The following is a 13,303-nucleotide window of genomic DNA, read 5'->3' as shown; positions in this document are numbered from 1 at the left end:
AGTTTGAAAAAAAAAATTGAATGCCCAAAATGGATATGCACAAATGCTGAGAGAGATAATTCCAAAAAGTATCTGTAATTTTTTAGGTCCGCTTTTTGTAAAATAGGCAAAAAGTGGGTTGTTTGGCTCTTGTAAATATCCCACTGCACGTTAACTTGAGAATTTTAATTTTTTCTACTCCTTGAAATTTTTGTTCAACATGTTTCTGGCAAGCATATCCACCACATTTATAATATGTTAGGATCACTTAGAAATCTCTTTCTTTTAAAATTCCACCAAGCTTTCTGGGGTTGTACTAGCGGAATTTCTCCAACGTGGATAACAAAACTTTGGTGTTCATTTTTAGTGCGTGAAAATAATTTTCATCACTCACATTTATTATAGTTTTCAAATTATTTTGTCTACATAAACTCAAAAATTTTAGTTTGTTGTGATCTATATTTTCCTTATCTTTTTGTTTACGAGAAAACTGGGAGAGTGAAAAACTCAAGTTTTTAAAAAAAAATGAAAACGCACAAATACTGAGAGAGATAATTCATAAAAGTCTATGATTTTTTTGGTCCACTCTTTGAAAATAACCAAACAGTGGGTTGTTCAGCTCTGGTTAATATCCCACCGCACTATAACTTCAAAATTTTAATTTTTTCTACTCCTTGAAAATTTTGGATCATTAGGTCATTTGCATCTTCAACATGTTTTTGGCATGCATATCCACCACATTTAAAACCTGTTTGGATCAATTAGGAATCTCTTTCTTATAAAATTGCACAATGCTATCTGGGGTTGTACTAGTGGAATTTCCCTAACGTGGATAACAAAACTTTGGTGTTCATTTTTAGTGCGTGAAAATAATTTTCTTCATTCACATTTATTATAGCTTCAAATTCTATTGCATACGTAAATTCTAAAATTTCCATTTTGTTGTGATCAATATTTGCCTTATCTTTTTGTTTACAAGAAAACTGGGTGAGTGAAAAACTCAAATTTGAAAAAAAAATTGATCCAAAATGGAAATGCACAAATGCTGAGAGAGATAATTCCAAAAAGTATCTGTGATTTTTTTGGTCTGCTTTTTTAAAATAGGCAAAAATTCTCGTAAATATCCCTCCGCACTTTCACTTGAGAATTTTAATTTTTTCTACTCCTTGAAATTTTTGGATCATTAGGTCATTTGCATCTTCAACATGTTTCTAGCATGCATATCCACCACATTTAAAACATGTTAAGATCAATTATGAATCTCTTTCTTATAAAATTCCACCAAGCTATCTGGGGTTGTACTAGTGGAATTTCCCCAAGTGGATAACAAAACTTTGGTGTTCATTATAGTTTTCAAATTCGTTTGCAAACATAAACTCTAAACTTTCCATTTTGGTGTGATCTATTTTTGCCTTATCTTTCTATATACGAGAAAACAGGGAGAGCGAAAAATTAAAGTTTGAAAATAAAAATTGAACATCCAAAATGGAGATGCACAAATGCTGAGAGAGATCATTCCAAAAAGTATCTATGATTTTTTCGGTCTGCTATTCGTAAAAAAGGCAAAATGTGAGTTGTTTGGCTTTGGTAAATATCCCTCCGCACGTTAACTTGAGAATTTACTTTTTTCTACTCCTTGAAATTTTTTTATCATTAGGTCATTTGCATCTTCAACATGTTTCTGGGATGCATATTCATCACATTTAAAACATGTTAGGATCAATTAGGAATCTCTTTCTGGGGTTGTTTGGCTCTGCTAAATATACCACCGCTCCTTAATTTGAAAATTTTAATTTTTTCTACTTCATGAAATTTTTGGATCATTAGGTCATTTGAATCTTCAACATGTTTCTGGCATACATATCCACCACATTTAAAACAAGTTAGGATCCATTAGATATCTCTTTCTTATAAAATTCCACCATGCTATCTGGGGAGGAACTAGTCGAATTTACCCAACGCGGATAACAAAACTTTGGTGTTCATTTTTAGTGCGGGAAAATAATTTTCTTTACTCACATTTTTTATAGTTTTCAAATTCTTTTGCATACATAAACTCTAAAATTTCCATATTTATGTGATCTATATTTGCCTTATCTTTTTGTTTACGAGAAAACTGGGAGAGTGAAAAACTCAAGTTTAAAAAACAAAATTGAACATCTAAAATGGAAATGCACAAATGCTGAGAGAGATAATTCCAAAAAGTACCTGTGAATTTTTTGGTCCGCTTTTTGTAAAATAGCCAAAAGTGGATTGTTTGGCTCTTGTAAATATCCCACCGCACGTTAACTTGAGATTTTTTATTTTTTCTACTCCTTGAAATTTTTGGATCATTAGGTCATTTGCATCTTCAACATGTTTCTGGCATGCATATCCACCATATTTAAACTTTGTTAGGATTAATTAGGAATCTCTTTCTTATAAAATTCCACCGAGCTATCTGGGGTTATACTAGTGGAATTTCCCGAACGTGGATAACAAAACGTTGGTGTTCATTTTGGGTGCGAGAAAATAATTTTCTTCACTCAAATTTATTATACTTTTCAAATTCTTTTGCATACATAAACTCTAAAATTTGCTTTTTTTTGTGATCTATAAGTGCCTTTCTTTTTGTTAACGAGAAAACTAGGAGAGTGAAAAACTCAAATTTTAAAAAAAAAAATGATCATCCAAAATGTAAATTCACAAATTCTGAGAGAGATAATTCCAAAAAGTATCTGTGATTTTTTAAGTCCGCTTTTTGTAAAATAGGCAAAAAGTGGGTTGTTTCGCTCTGGTAAATATCCATTCGCACGTAAACTTGAGAATTTTAATTTTTTTACTCCATGAAATTTTTGGATCATGAGGTCATTTGCATCTTCATCATATTTCTGGCATGCATATCCACCACATTTAAAACATGTTAGGATCGATTAGAAATCTCTTTCTTATAAAATTCCACCAAGCTATCTGGGGTTGTACTAGTGGAATTTCCCCAACGTGGATAACAAAACTTTGGTGTTCATTTTTAGTGCATGAAAATAATTTTCTATACTCTCATTTATTATAGTTTTCAAATTCTTTTGCATACATAAACTCCAAAATTTCCATTTTGTTGTTAGCCATATTTGCCTGATCTTTTTGTTTACGAGAAAACTTGAAGAGTGAAAAGCTCAAGTTTGAAAAATAAAATTGAATGTTCAAAATGGAAATGCACAAATGCTGAGACATATAATTCCAAAAAGTATCTGTGATTTTTTAGATCCGCTTTTTGTAAAATAGGCAAAAAGTGGGTTGTTTGGCTCTTGTAAATATCACACCGTACTTTAACTTGAGAATTTTAATTTTTTCTATTCCTCTAAATTTTTAGATCATTAGGTCATTTGTATCTTCAGCATGTTTCTGCCATGCATATCTACCACAGTTAAAACTTTTTAGGATCACTTAGAAATCTCTTTCTTATAAAATTCCACCAAGCTTTCTGGGGTTGTACTTGTGGAATTTCCCCAACGTGGATAACCAAACTTTGGTGTTCATTTTTAATGCATGAAAATAATTTTCTTGACCCACATTTATTAAAGTTTTCAAATTCTTTTGCATACATAAACTCAAAAATTTCCATTTTGTTGTGATCTATATTTGCCTTATCTTTTTGTTTACGAGAAAACATGCAGAGTGAAAAACTCATGTTTGAAAAAAAAAATTGAACGTCCCAAATGGAAATGCAAAAATGCTGAGAGAGATAATTCCAAATAGTATCTGTGATTTTTTAGGTCAGCTTTTTGTAAAATAGGCAAAAAGTGGGTTGTTTGGCTCTGGTAAATATCCCACCGCACGTCAACTTAAGACTTTTGATTTTTTCTACTTCTTAAAATTTTTGGCTAATTTGGTCATTTGCATCCTCAACATGTTTCTGGCGTGCATATGCACCACATTTAAAACATATTAGGATCAATTAGGAATCTCTTTCTTATAAAATTCCCACCAAGCTATCTAGGGTTGTACTAGTGGAATTTCCCAAACGTGGATAACAAAACTTTGGTGTTCATTTTTAGTGCATGAAAATAATTTTATTCACTCACATTTAATAGAGTTTTAAAATTCTTTTGCATACATAAACTCTAAAATTTCTATTTTGTTGTGATCTAAATTTGCATTATCTTTTTGTTTACGAGAAAACAGGGAGAGTGAAAAACTCAAGTTTGAAAAAAAAATTGAACATCAAAAATGGAAATGCACAAATGCTGAGAGAGATAATACCATAAAATATCAGTGATTTTTTAGGTCCGCATTTTGTAAAATAGGGAAAAAGTGGGTTGTTTGGCTCTGCTTAATATCCCACCGCACGTTAACTTGAGAATTTTAATTTTTTCTACTCCTTGAAATTTTTGGATCATTAGGTCATTTACATCTTCAACATGTTTTTGGCATAAATATCCACCACATTTAAAGCATGTTAGGATCAATTAGAAATCTCTTTCTTATAAAATTCCACCAAGCAGTCTAGGGTTGTACGAGTGGAATTTCCCCAACGATAACAAAACTTTGGTGTTCATTTTTAGTGCGTGAAAATAATTTTCTTCACTTAGATTAATTATAGTTTTCAAATTCTTTTGCATACATCAACGTTAAAAATTTCATTTTATTATTATCAATATTTGCCTTTATCTTTTTGTTTACGAAAAAACTGGGAGAGTGAAAAACTCAAGTTTGAAAAAAAAATTAAACATCCAAAATGGAAATGCACAAATGCTGAGAGAAATAACTCCTAAAAGTATCTGTTATTTTTTAGGTCGATTTTGTGTAAAATAGGCAAAACGTGAGTTGTTTGTTTTCGGTAAAAATCTACCGAACATTAACTTGAGAATTTAAATTTTTTCTACTCCTTGAAATTTTTGGATCATTAGGTCATTTGCATCTTCAACATGTTTCTGGCATGCATATCCACCACATTTGAAACATGTTAGGATCAATTAGGAATCTCTTTCTTATAAAATTCCACCAAGCTTTCTGGGGTTGTACTAGTGGAATTTCCCCAACATGGATAACAAAACTTTGGTGTTGATTTTTAGAGCATGAAAATAATTTTCTTTACTTACATTTATTATAGTTTTCAAATTCTTTTGCATGCATAAACTCTAAAATTTCCATTTTTTGTGATCAATATTTGCCTTATCTTTTTGTTTACGAGAAAACTTGGTGAGAGAAAAACTCAAGTTTGAAAAAAGAAAATAGAACATCCAAAATGGAACTGCACAAATGCTGAGAGAGATAATTCCAAAAAGTATCTATGATTTTTTAGGTCCGTTTTTTTTAAAATAGGCAAAAAGTGGGTTGTTAGGATCTTGTAAATATCCCACTGCACGTTAACTTGAGAATTTTAATTTTTTCTACTCGAAATTTTTGGATCATTAGGTCATTTGCTTCTTCAACATGTTTCATGGATGCATATCCACCACATTTAAAACTTGTTAAGATCAATTAGGAATCTCTTTCTTATAAAATTCCACCAGGCTATCTGGCGTTGTATTAAAAGAATTTCCCCAACGTGGATAACAAAACATTGGTGTTCATTTTTAGTGCGTGAAAATATTTTTCTTCACTCACAATTATTATAGTATTAAAATTCTTTTGCATACATAAACTCCAAAATTGCATTTTGTTGTGACCTATATTTGCCTTATCTTTTTGTTTACAAGAAAATTGGGAGAGTGAAAAACTCAAGTTTGAAAAAAAAAATTGAACATCCAAAATTGGAAGGCACAAATGCTGAGAGAGATAATTCCAAAAAGTATCTGTGATTTTTTAGGTCCGCTTTTTGTAAAATAGGCAAAAAGTGGGTTGTTTGGCTCTGGTAAATATCCCACCGCACGTTAACTTGAGAATATTAATTTTTCCTACTCCTTGACATTTTTGGATCATTAGGTCATTTGCATCTTCAACATGTTTCTGGCATGCATATCCACCACATTTAAACCATGTTGAGATCAATTAGGAATCTCTTTCATATAAAATTCCACCAAGCTATCTGGGGTTGTACTAGTGGAATTTCCCCAATGTGGATAACAAAACTTTGGTGTTCATTTTTTGTGCGTGAAAATAATTTTCTTCATTCAAATTTATTATAGTTTTCAAATTGTTTTGCATAAATAAACTCTAAAATTTCCATTTTGTTGTGACCTATATTTGTCTTTCTTTTTGTTTACGAGAGAACTGGGAGAGTGAAAAACTCAAGTTTGAAAAAAAAAAATGAACATCCAAAATAGAAATTCACAAATGCTGAGTGAGATAATTCCAAAAAGTATTTGTTATTTTTTAGGTCCGCTTTTTTTAAACTAGGCAAAAAGTGGGTTGTTTGGCTCGGGTATTTATCCATTCGCACGTTAACTTGAGAATTTAAATTTTTTCTACTCAAAATTTTTGGATCATGAGGTTATTTGCATCTTCAACATGTTTCTGGCATGCATATCCACCACATTTAAAACATGTTAGGATCGATTAGAAATCTCTTTCTTATAAAATTCCACCAAGCTATCAGGGGGTTGTAGTAGTCGAATTTCCCCAACGTGGATAACAAAACTTTCGTGTTCATTTTTAGTGCGTGAAAATAATTTTCTTCACTCTCAATTATTATAGTTTTCAAATTCTTTTGCATATATAAACTCCAAAATTTCCATTTTGTTGTGATCTATATTTTCCCGTATCTTTTGGTTTTCGAGAAAACTTGAAGAGCGAAAAACTCAAGTTAGAAAAAAAAAATTGAATATCCAAAATGGAAATGCACAAATGCTGAGAGAGATAATTCAAAAAAGTATCTGTGATTTTTTAGGTCCACTTTTTTGTAAAATAGGCAAAAAATAGGTTGTTTGGCTCTTGTAAATATCCCACTACACGTTAACTAGAGAATTTTAATTTTTTCTACTCCTTGAAAATTTTGGATCATTAGATCATTTGCATCTTCAACTTATTTCTGGCATGCATATCCACCACATTTAAAACATTTTAGGATCAATTAGAAATCTCTTTCTTATAAAATTCCACCAATCTATCTGGGGTTGTACTAGTGGAATTCCCCTAATGTGGATAACAAAACTTTGGTGTTCATTTTTAGTGCGTGAAAATAATTTTCTTTACTCATATTTATTATAGTTTTCAAAATCTTTTGCATACATAAACTCTAAAATTTTCATTTTGTTGTGATCTATATTTGCCTTATCTTTTTGTTTACGAGAATACTGGCATAATGGAAAAATCAAGTTAGAAAAAAAAAATGAACACCAAAATGGAAATGCACAAATGCTGAGAGAGAAAGTTTCAAAAAGTATCTGTGATTTTTTAGATCTGCTTTTTGTAAAATAGGAAAAAAGTGGGTTGTTTGGCTTAGGTCAATATACCACCGCACATTAACTTGAAAATTTTAATTTTTTCTACTCCTTGAAATTTTTGGATAATTAGGGCATTTGCATCTTCTACATGTTTTTGGGATGCATATCCACCACATTTAAAACATGTTAAGATTAATTAGAAGTCTCTTTCTTATAAGATTCCACCAAGCTATCAGCGGTTGTTCTAGTGGAATTTCCCCAACGTGGATAGGAAAACTTTGGTGTTCATTTTTAGTGAGTGAAAATTATTTTCTTCACTCACATTTGTTATAGTTTTCAAATTCTTTTGCGTATGAAAACTCTAACATTTTAATTTTATGGAGATCTATATTTGCCTTATCTTTTTGTTTACGAGAAAACTGGGAGAGTGCAAAACTCAACCTTGAAAAAAAAAATTGAACATCCAAAATGGAAATGCACAAATGCTGAGAGAGATAACTCCAAAAAGTATATATGATTTTTTGGTCCGCTTTTTGTAAAATTGACAAAAAGTGGGTTGTTTGGCTCTGGTAATTATACCACCGCACGTTAACTTGAGAATTTTTATTTTTTCTATTTCTTAAAATTTTTGGATCATTAGGTAATTTGCATCTTCAACATGTTTCTGGCATGCATATCCACCACATTAAAACATGTTAGGATCAATTTGGAATGTCTTTCTTATAAAATTCCACCAAGCTATCTGGGGTTGTACTAGTGGAATTTCCCCAACGTGGATAACAAAAAGATTTGTGTTCGGTTTTAGTGTGGGAAAATAATTTTCTTCGCTCACATTTATTATAGTTTTCAAATTCTTTTGCATACATAAACTCTAAAATTTCCATTTTTTTGTGATCTATATTTGCCTTTTCGTTTTGTTTACGAGAAAACCGGGAGAGTGGGAAACTTAAGTTTTTTTAAAAAAAATTGAACATCCAAAATGGAAATGCACAAATGCTGAGAGAGATAATTCCAAAAAGTATCTGTGATTTTTTAGGTCCTCTTTTTGTAAAATAGGCAAAAAGTGGATTGTTTGGCGCTAGTAAATATCCCACCGTATGTTAACTTGAGAATTTTAATTTTTTGTACTCCTTGCAATTTTTGGATCATTAGGTCATTTGCATCTTCAACATGTTTCTGGCATGCATATCCACCACATTTAAAATTTGTTAGGCTCAATTAGAAATCCCTTTCATATAAAATTCCACCAAGCTATCTGGGGTTGTACTAGTGGAATTTCCCCAACGTGGATAACAAATATTTGGTGTTCATTTTGAGTGCGTGAAAATAATTTTATTCACTCACATTTATTATAGTTTTCAAATTCTTTTTCATACATAAACTCTTAAATTTTCATTTTGTTGTGATCGATATTTGCCTTATCTTTTTTTGTTTAAGAAAAAACTGGCAGAGTGAAAAGCTCATGTTTGAAAAAAAAAATTGAACATCCAAAATGGAAATACACAAATGCTGAGAGAGATAATTCCAAAAAGTATCTATGATTTTTTAGGTCCACTTTTTTTTTGTAAAATTGGCAAAAAATGGGTTGTTTGGCTCTGGTAAATATCCCACCGCACATTAACTTGAGAATTTTAATTTTTTGTACTCCTTGAAATTTTTGGATCACTAGGTCATTTGCATCTTCAACATGTCTCTGGCATACATATCCACCACATTTAAAACATGTTAGCATCAATTTGAAATCTCTTTCTTATAAAATTCCACCAAGCTATCTTGGGTTGTACTAGAGGAATTTCCCCGACGTGGATAACAAAACTTTGGTGTTCATTTTTGCTGCGTGAAAATAATTTTCTTCACTCAGATTAATTAAAGTTTTTAAATTCTTTTGCATACATAAACTCTAAAATTTTCATTTCGTTGTGATCAATATTTGCCTTATCTTTTTGTTTACGAGAAAACTGGGAGTGTGAAAAACTCAAGTTTGAAAACAAAATTTGAATATCCAAAATGGTAATACATAAATGCTGAGAGAGATAACTCCTAAAACTATCTGTGATTTTTTAGGTCCGCTCTTTTAAAATAGGTAAAAAGTGGGTTGTTTGACTTTGATAAATATCCCATCAGTCGTTAACTTGCGAATTTTAATTTTTTAAACTCCTTGAAATTTTTGGATCAATAGGTCATTTGCATCTTCAACATGTTTCCGGCATAGATATCCACCACATTTAAAACATGTTAGGATCAATTAGAAATCTCTTTCTTATAAAATTCCACCAAGCTATCTGGGGTTGTTCTAGTGGAATTTCCCCAACGTGGATGACAAAACTTTGGTGTTCATTTTTAGTGCATGAAAATAATTTTCTTCACTCACATTTATTATAGTTTTCAAATTCTTTTGCATACATACACTTTAAAATTTCCATTTTTATGTGATCTAGAATTGCCTTATCTTTTTGTTTACGAGAAAACTGGGAGATTGAAAAACTCAAGTTTAAAAAACAAAATTGTACATCCAAAATGGAAATGCACAAATGTTGAGAGAGATAATTCCAAAAAGTATCTGTGAATTTTTAGGTCAGATTTTTGTAAAATAGCCATAAGTGGATTGTTTGGCCCTTGTAAATATCCCACCGTACGTTAACTTGAAAATTTTTATTTTTTCTACTCCTTGCAAGTTTTGTATCATTAGGTCATTTGCATCTTCAACATGTTTCGGGCATGCATATCCACCACATTTAAACTATGTTATGATTAATTAGGAATCTCTTTCTTATAAAATTCCACCAAGCTATCTGGGGTTATACTTGTGGAATTTCCCCACCGTGGATAACAAAACTTTGGTGTTCATTTTTAGTGCGTGAAAATAATTTTCTTCACTCAAATTTATTATATTTTTCAAATTCTTTTCCATACATAAACTCTAAAATTTCCATTTTTTTGTGATCTATAATTGCCTTTCTTTTTGTTTACGAGAAAACAAGGAGAGTGAAAAACTCAAATTTAAAAAAAAAAAAAAAAGAACATCCAAAATGAAAATTCAAAAATTTTGACAGAGATAATTCCTAAAAGTATCTGTGATTTTTTAAGTCCGCTTTTTTTAAAATAAGCAAAAAGTGGGTTGTTTGGCTCTGGTAAATTTTCATTCGCACGTTAACCTTAGAATTTTAATTTTTTCTGCTCCTTAAAATTTTTGGACCATGAGGTCATTTGCATCTTCATCATGTTTCTGGCATGCATATCCACCACATTTAAAACATGTGAGGATCGATTAGAAATCTCTTTCTTATAAAATTCCACCAAGCTATATGGGGTTGAACTAGTGGAATTTCCCCAACGTGGATAACAAAACTTTGGTGTTCATTTTTAGTGCGTAAAATTAATTTTCTACACTCTCATTTATTATAGTTTTCAAATTCTTTTGCATACATAAACTCCAAAATTTCCATTTTGTTGTTATCCATATTTGCCTTATCTTTTTGTTTACGAGAAAACTTGAAGAGTGAAAAGCTCAAGTTTGAAAAAAAAAATTGAATGTCCCAAATGGAAATGCACAAATGCTGAGAGAGATAATTCCAAAAAGTATATGTGATTTTTTATGTCCGCTTTTTGTAAAATAGGCAAAAAGTGGGTTGTTTGGCTCTTGTAAATATCACACCCCACGTTAACTTGAGAATTTAAATTTCTTCTACTCTTTGAAATTTTTAGATTATTAGGTCATTTGCATCTTCATCATGTTTTTGCCATGCATATCTACCACATTTAAAACTTGTTAGGATCACTTAGACATCTCTTTCTTATAAAATTCCACCAAGCTTTCTGGGGTTGTACTTGTGGAATTTCCCCAACGTGGATAACAAAACTTTGGTGTTCATTTTTAATGCATGAAAATAATTTTTTTGACACACATTTATTAAAGTTTTCAAATTCTTTTGCATACAAAAACTTGAAAATTTCCATTTTGTTGTGATCTATATTTGCCTTATCTTTTTGTTTACGAGAAAATATGCAAAGTGAAAAGGTCGTGTTTGAAAAAAACATTGAAAGTCTAAAATGGAAATGCAAAAATGCTGAGAGAGATAATTCCAAATAGTATCTGTGATTTTTTAGGTCAGCTTTTCGTAAAATAGGCAAAAAGTGGGTTGTTTGGCTCTGGTAAATATCCCACTGCACGTTATCTTAAGACTTTTGATTTTTTCTACTTGAAAATTTTGGCTAATTTTGTCATTTGCATCCTCAAAATGTTTCTGGCATGCATATGCACCACATTTAGAACATGTTAGGATCAATTAGGAATCTCTTTCTTATAAAATTCCCACCAAGCTATCTAGGGTTGTACTAGTGGAATTTCCCAAACGTGGATAACAAAAATTTGGTCTTCATTTTTAGTGCATGATAATAATTTAATTCACTCACATTTAATTGGGTTTTAAAATTCTTTTGCATACATAAACTCTAAAATTTCTATTTTGTTGTGATCTAAATTTGCCTTATGTTTTTTTTTACCAGAAAACTGGGAGAGTGAAAAACTCAAGTTTGAAAAAAGAAGTTGAACATCCAAAATGGAAATGCACAAATTCTGAGAGAGATAATACCAAAAAATATCAGTGATTTTTTAGGTCCGCATTTTGTAAAATAGGCAAAAAGAGGGTTGTTAGGCTCTGGTTAATATCCCACCGCATGTTCCCTTGAGAATTTTAATTTTTTCTACTCCTTGAAATTTTTGGATCATTAGGTCATTTGCATTTTCAACATGTTTTTGGCATAAATATCCACCAAATTTAAAGCATGTTAGTATCAATTAGAAATCTCTTTCTTATAAAATTCCACCAAGCAATATAGGGTTGTACTAGTGGAATTTCCCCAACGATATCAAAACTTTGGTGTTCATTTTTAGTGTGTGAAAATAATTTTCTTCACTCAAATTAATTATAGTTTTCAAATTCTTTTGCGTACATCTACTTTAAAATTTTCATTTTATTGTTATCAATATTTGCCTTATCTTTTGTTTACGAGAAAACTGGGACAATGAAAAACTCAAGTTTGAAAAAAAAATTAAACATCCAAAATGGAAATGCACAAATGCTGAGAGAGATATCTCCTAAAAGTATTTGTTATTAATTAGGTCTGCTTGTTGTAAAATAGGCAAAACGTGAGTTGTTCGGCTTCGGTAAAAATCCGCCGGACATTAACTTGAGAATTTAAATTTTTTCTACTCCTTGAAATTTTTGGATCATTAGGTCATTTGCATCTTCAACATGTTTCTAGCATGCATATCCACCACATCTAAAACATGTTAGGATCAATTAGGAATCTCTTTCTTATAAAATTCCACCAAGCTTTCTGGGTTGTACTAGTGGAATTTCCCCAACATGGATAACAGAACTTTGGTGTTCATTTTTAGTGCATGAAAATAATTTTCTTTACTCACATTTATTAAAGTTTTCAAATTCTTTTGCATGCATAAACTCTAAAATTTCCATTTTTTGTGATCTATATTTGCCTTATCTTTTTGTTTACGAGAAAACTTGGAGAGGGAAAAACTCAAGTTTGAAAAAAAAAATTGAACATCCAAAATGGAACTGCACAAATGCTGAGAGAGATAATTCCAAAAAGTATCTATGATTTTTTAGGTCCGCTTTTTGTAAAATAGGCAAAAAGTGGGTTGTTTGGATCTTGTAAAAATCCCACCGCACGTAAAATGAGAATTTTAATTTTTTCTACTCCTTCAAATTTTTGGATCATTAGGTCATTTGCTTCTTCAACATGTTTCTGGGATGCATATCCACCACATTTAAAACTTGTTAAGATCAATTAGGAATCTCTTTCTTATAAAATTCCATCAAGCTATCTAGGGTTGTATTAGAGGAATTTCCCCAAAGTGGATAACAAAACTTTGGTGTTCATTTTTAGTCTGTGAAAATATTTCTCATCACTCACAATTATTATAGTTTTAAAATTCTTTAGCATACATAAACTCCAAAATTGCATTTTGTTGTGACCTATATTTGCCTTATCTTTTT

The sequence above is a fragment of the Aristolochia californica genome, unplaced genomic scaffold, assembly GCF_029961685.1.
Source record: "Aristolochia californica isolate CCGP_79_NKW_82.1479 unplaced genomic scaffold, dmAriCali1.0.hap1 SCAF_14, whole genome shotgun sequence".
In the NCBI taxonomy this organism is placed as follows: domain Eukaryota; kingdom Viridiplantae; phylum Streptophyta; class Magnoliopsida; order Piperales; family Aristolochiaceae; genus Aristolochia; species Aristolochia californica.
This window is presented reverse-complemented; position numbering follows the sequence as displayed.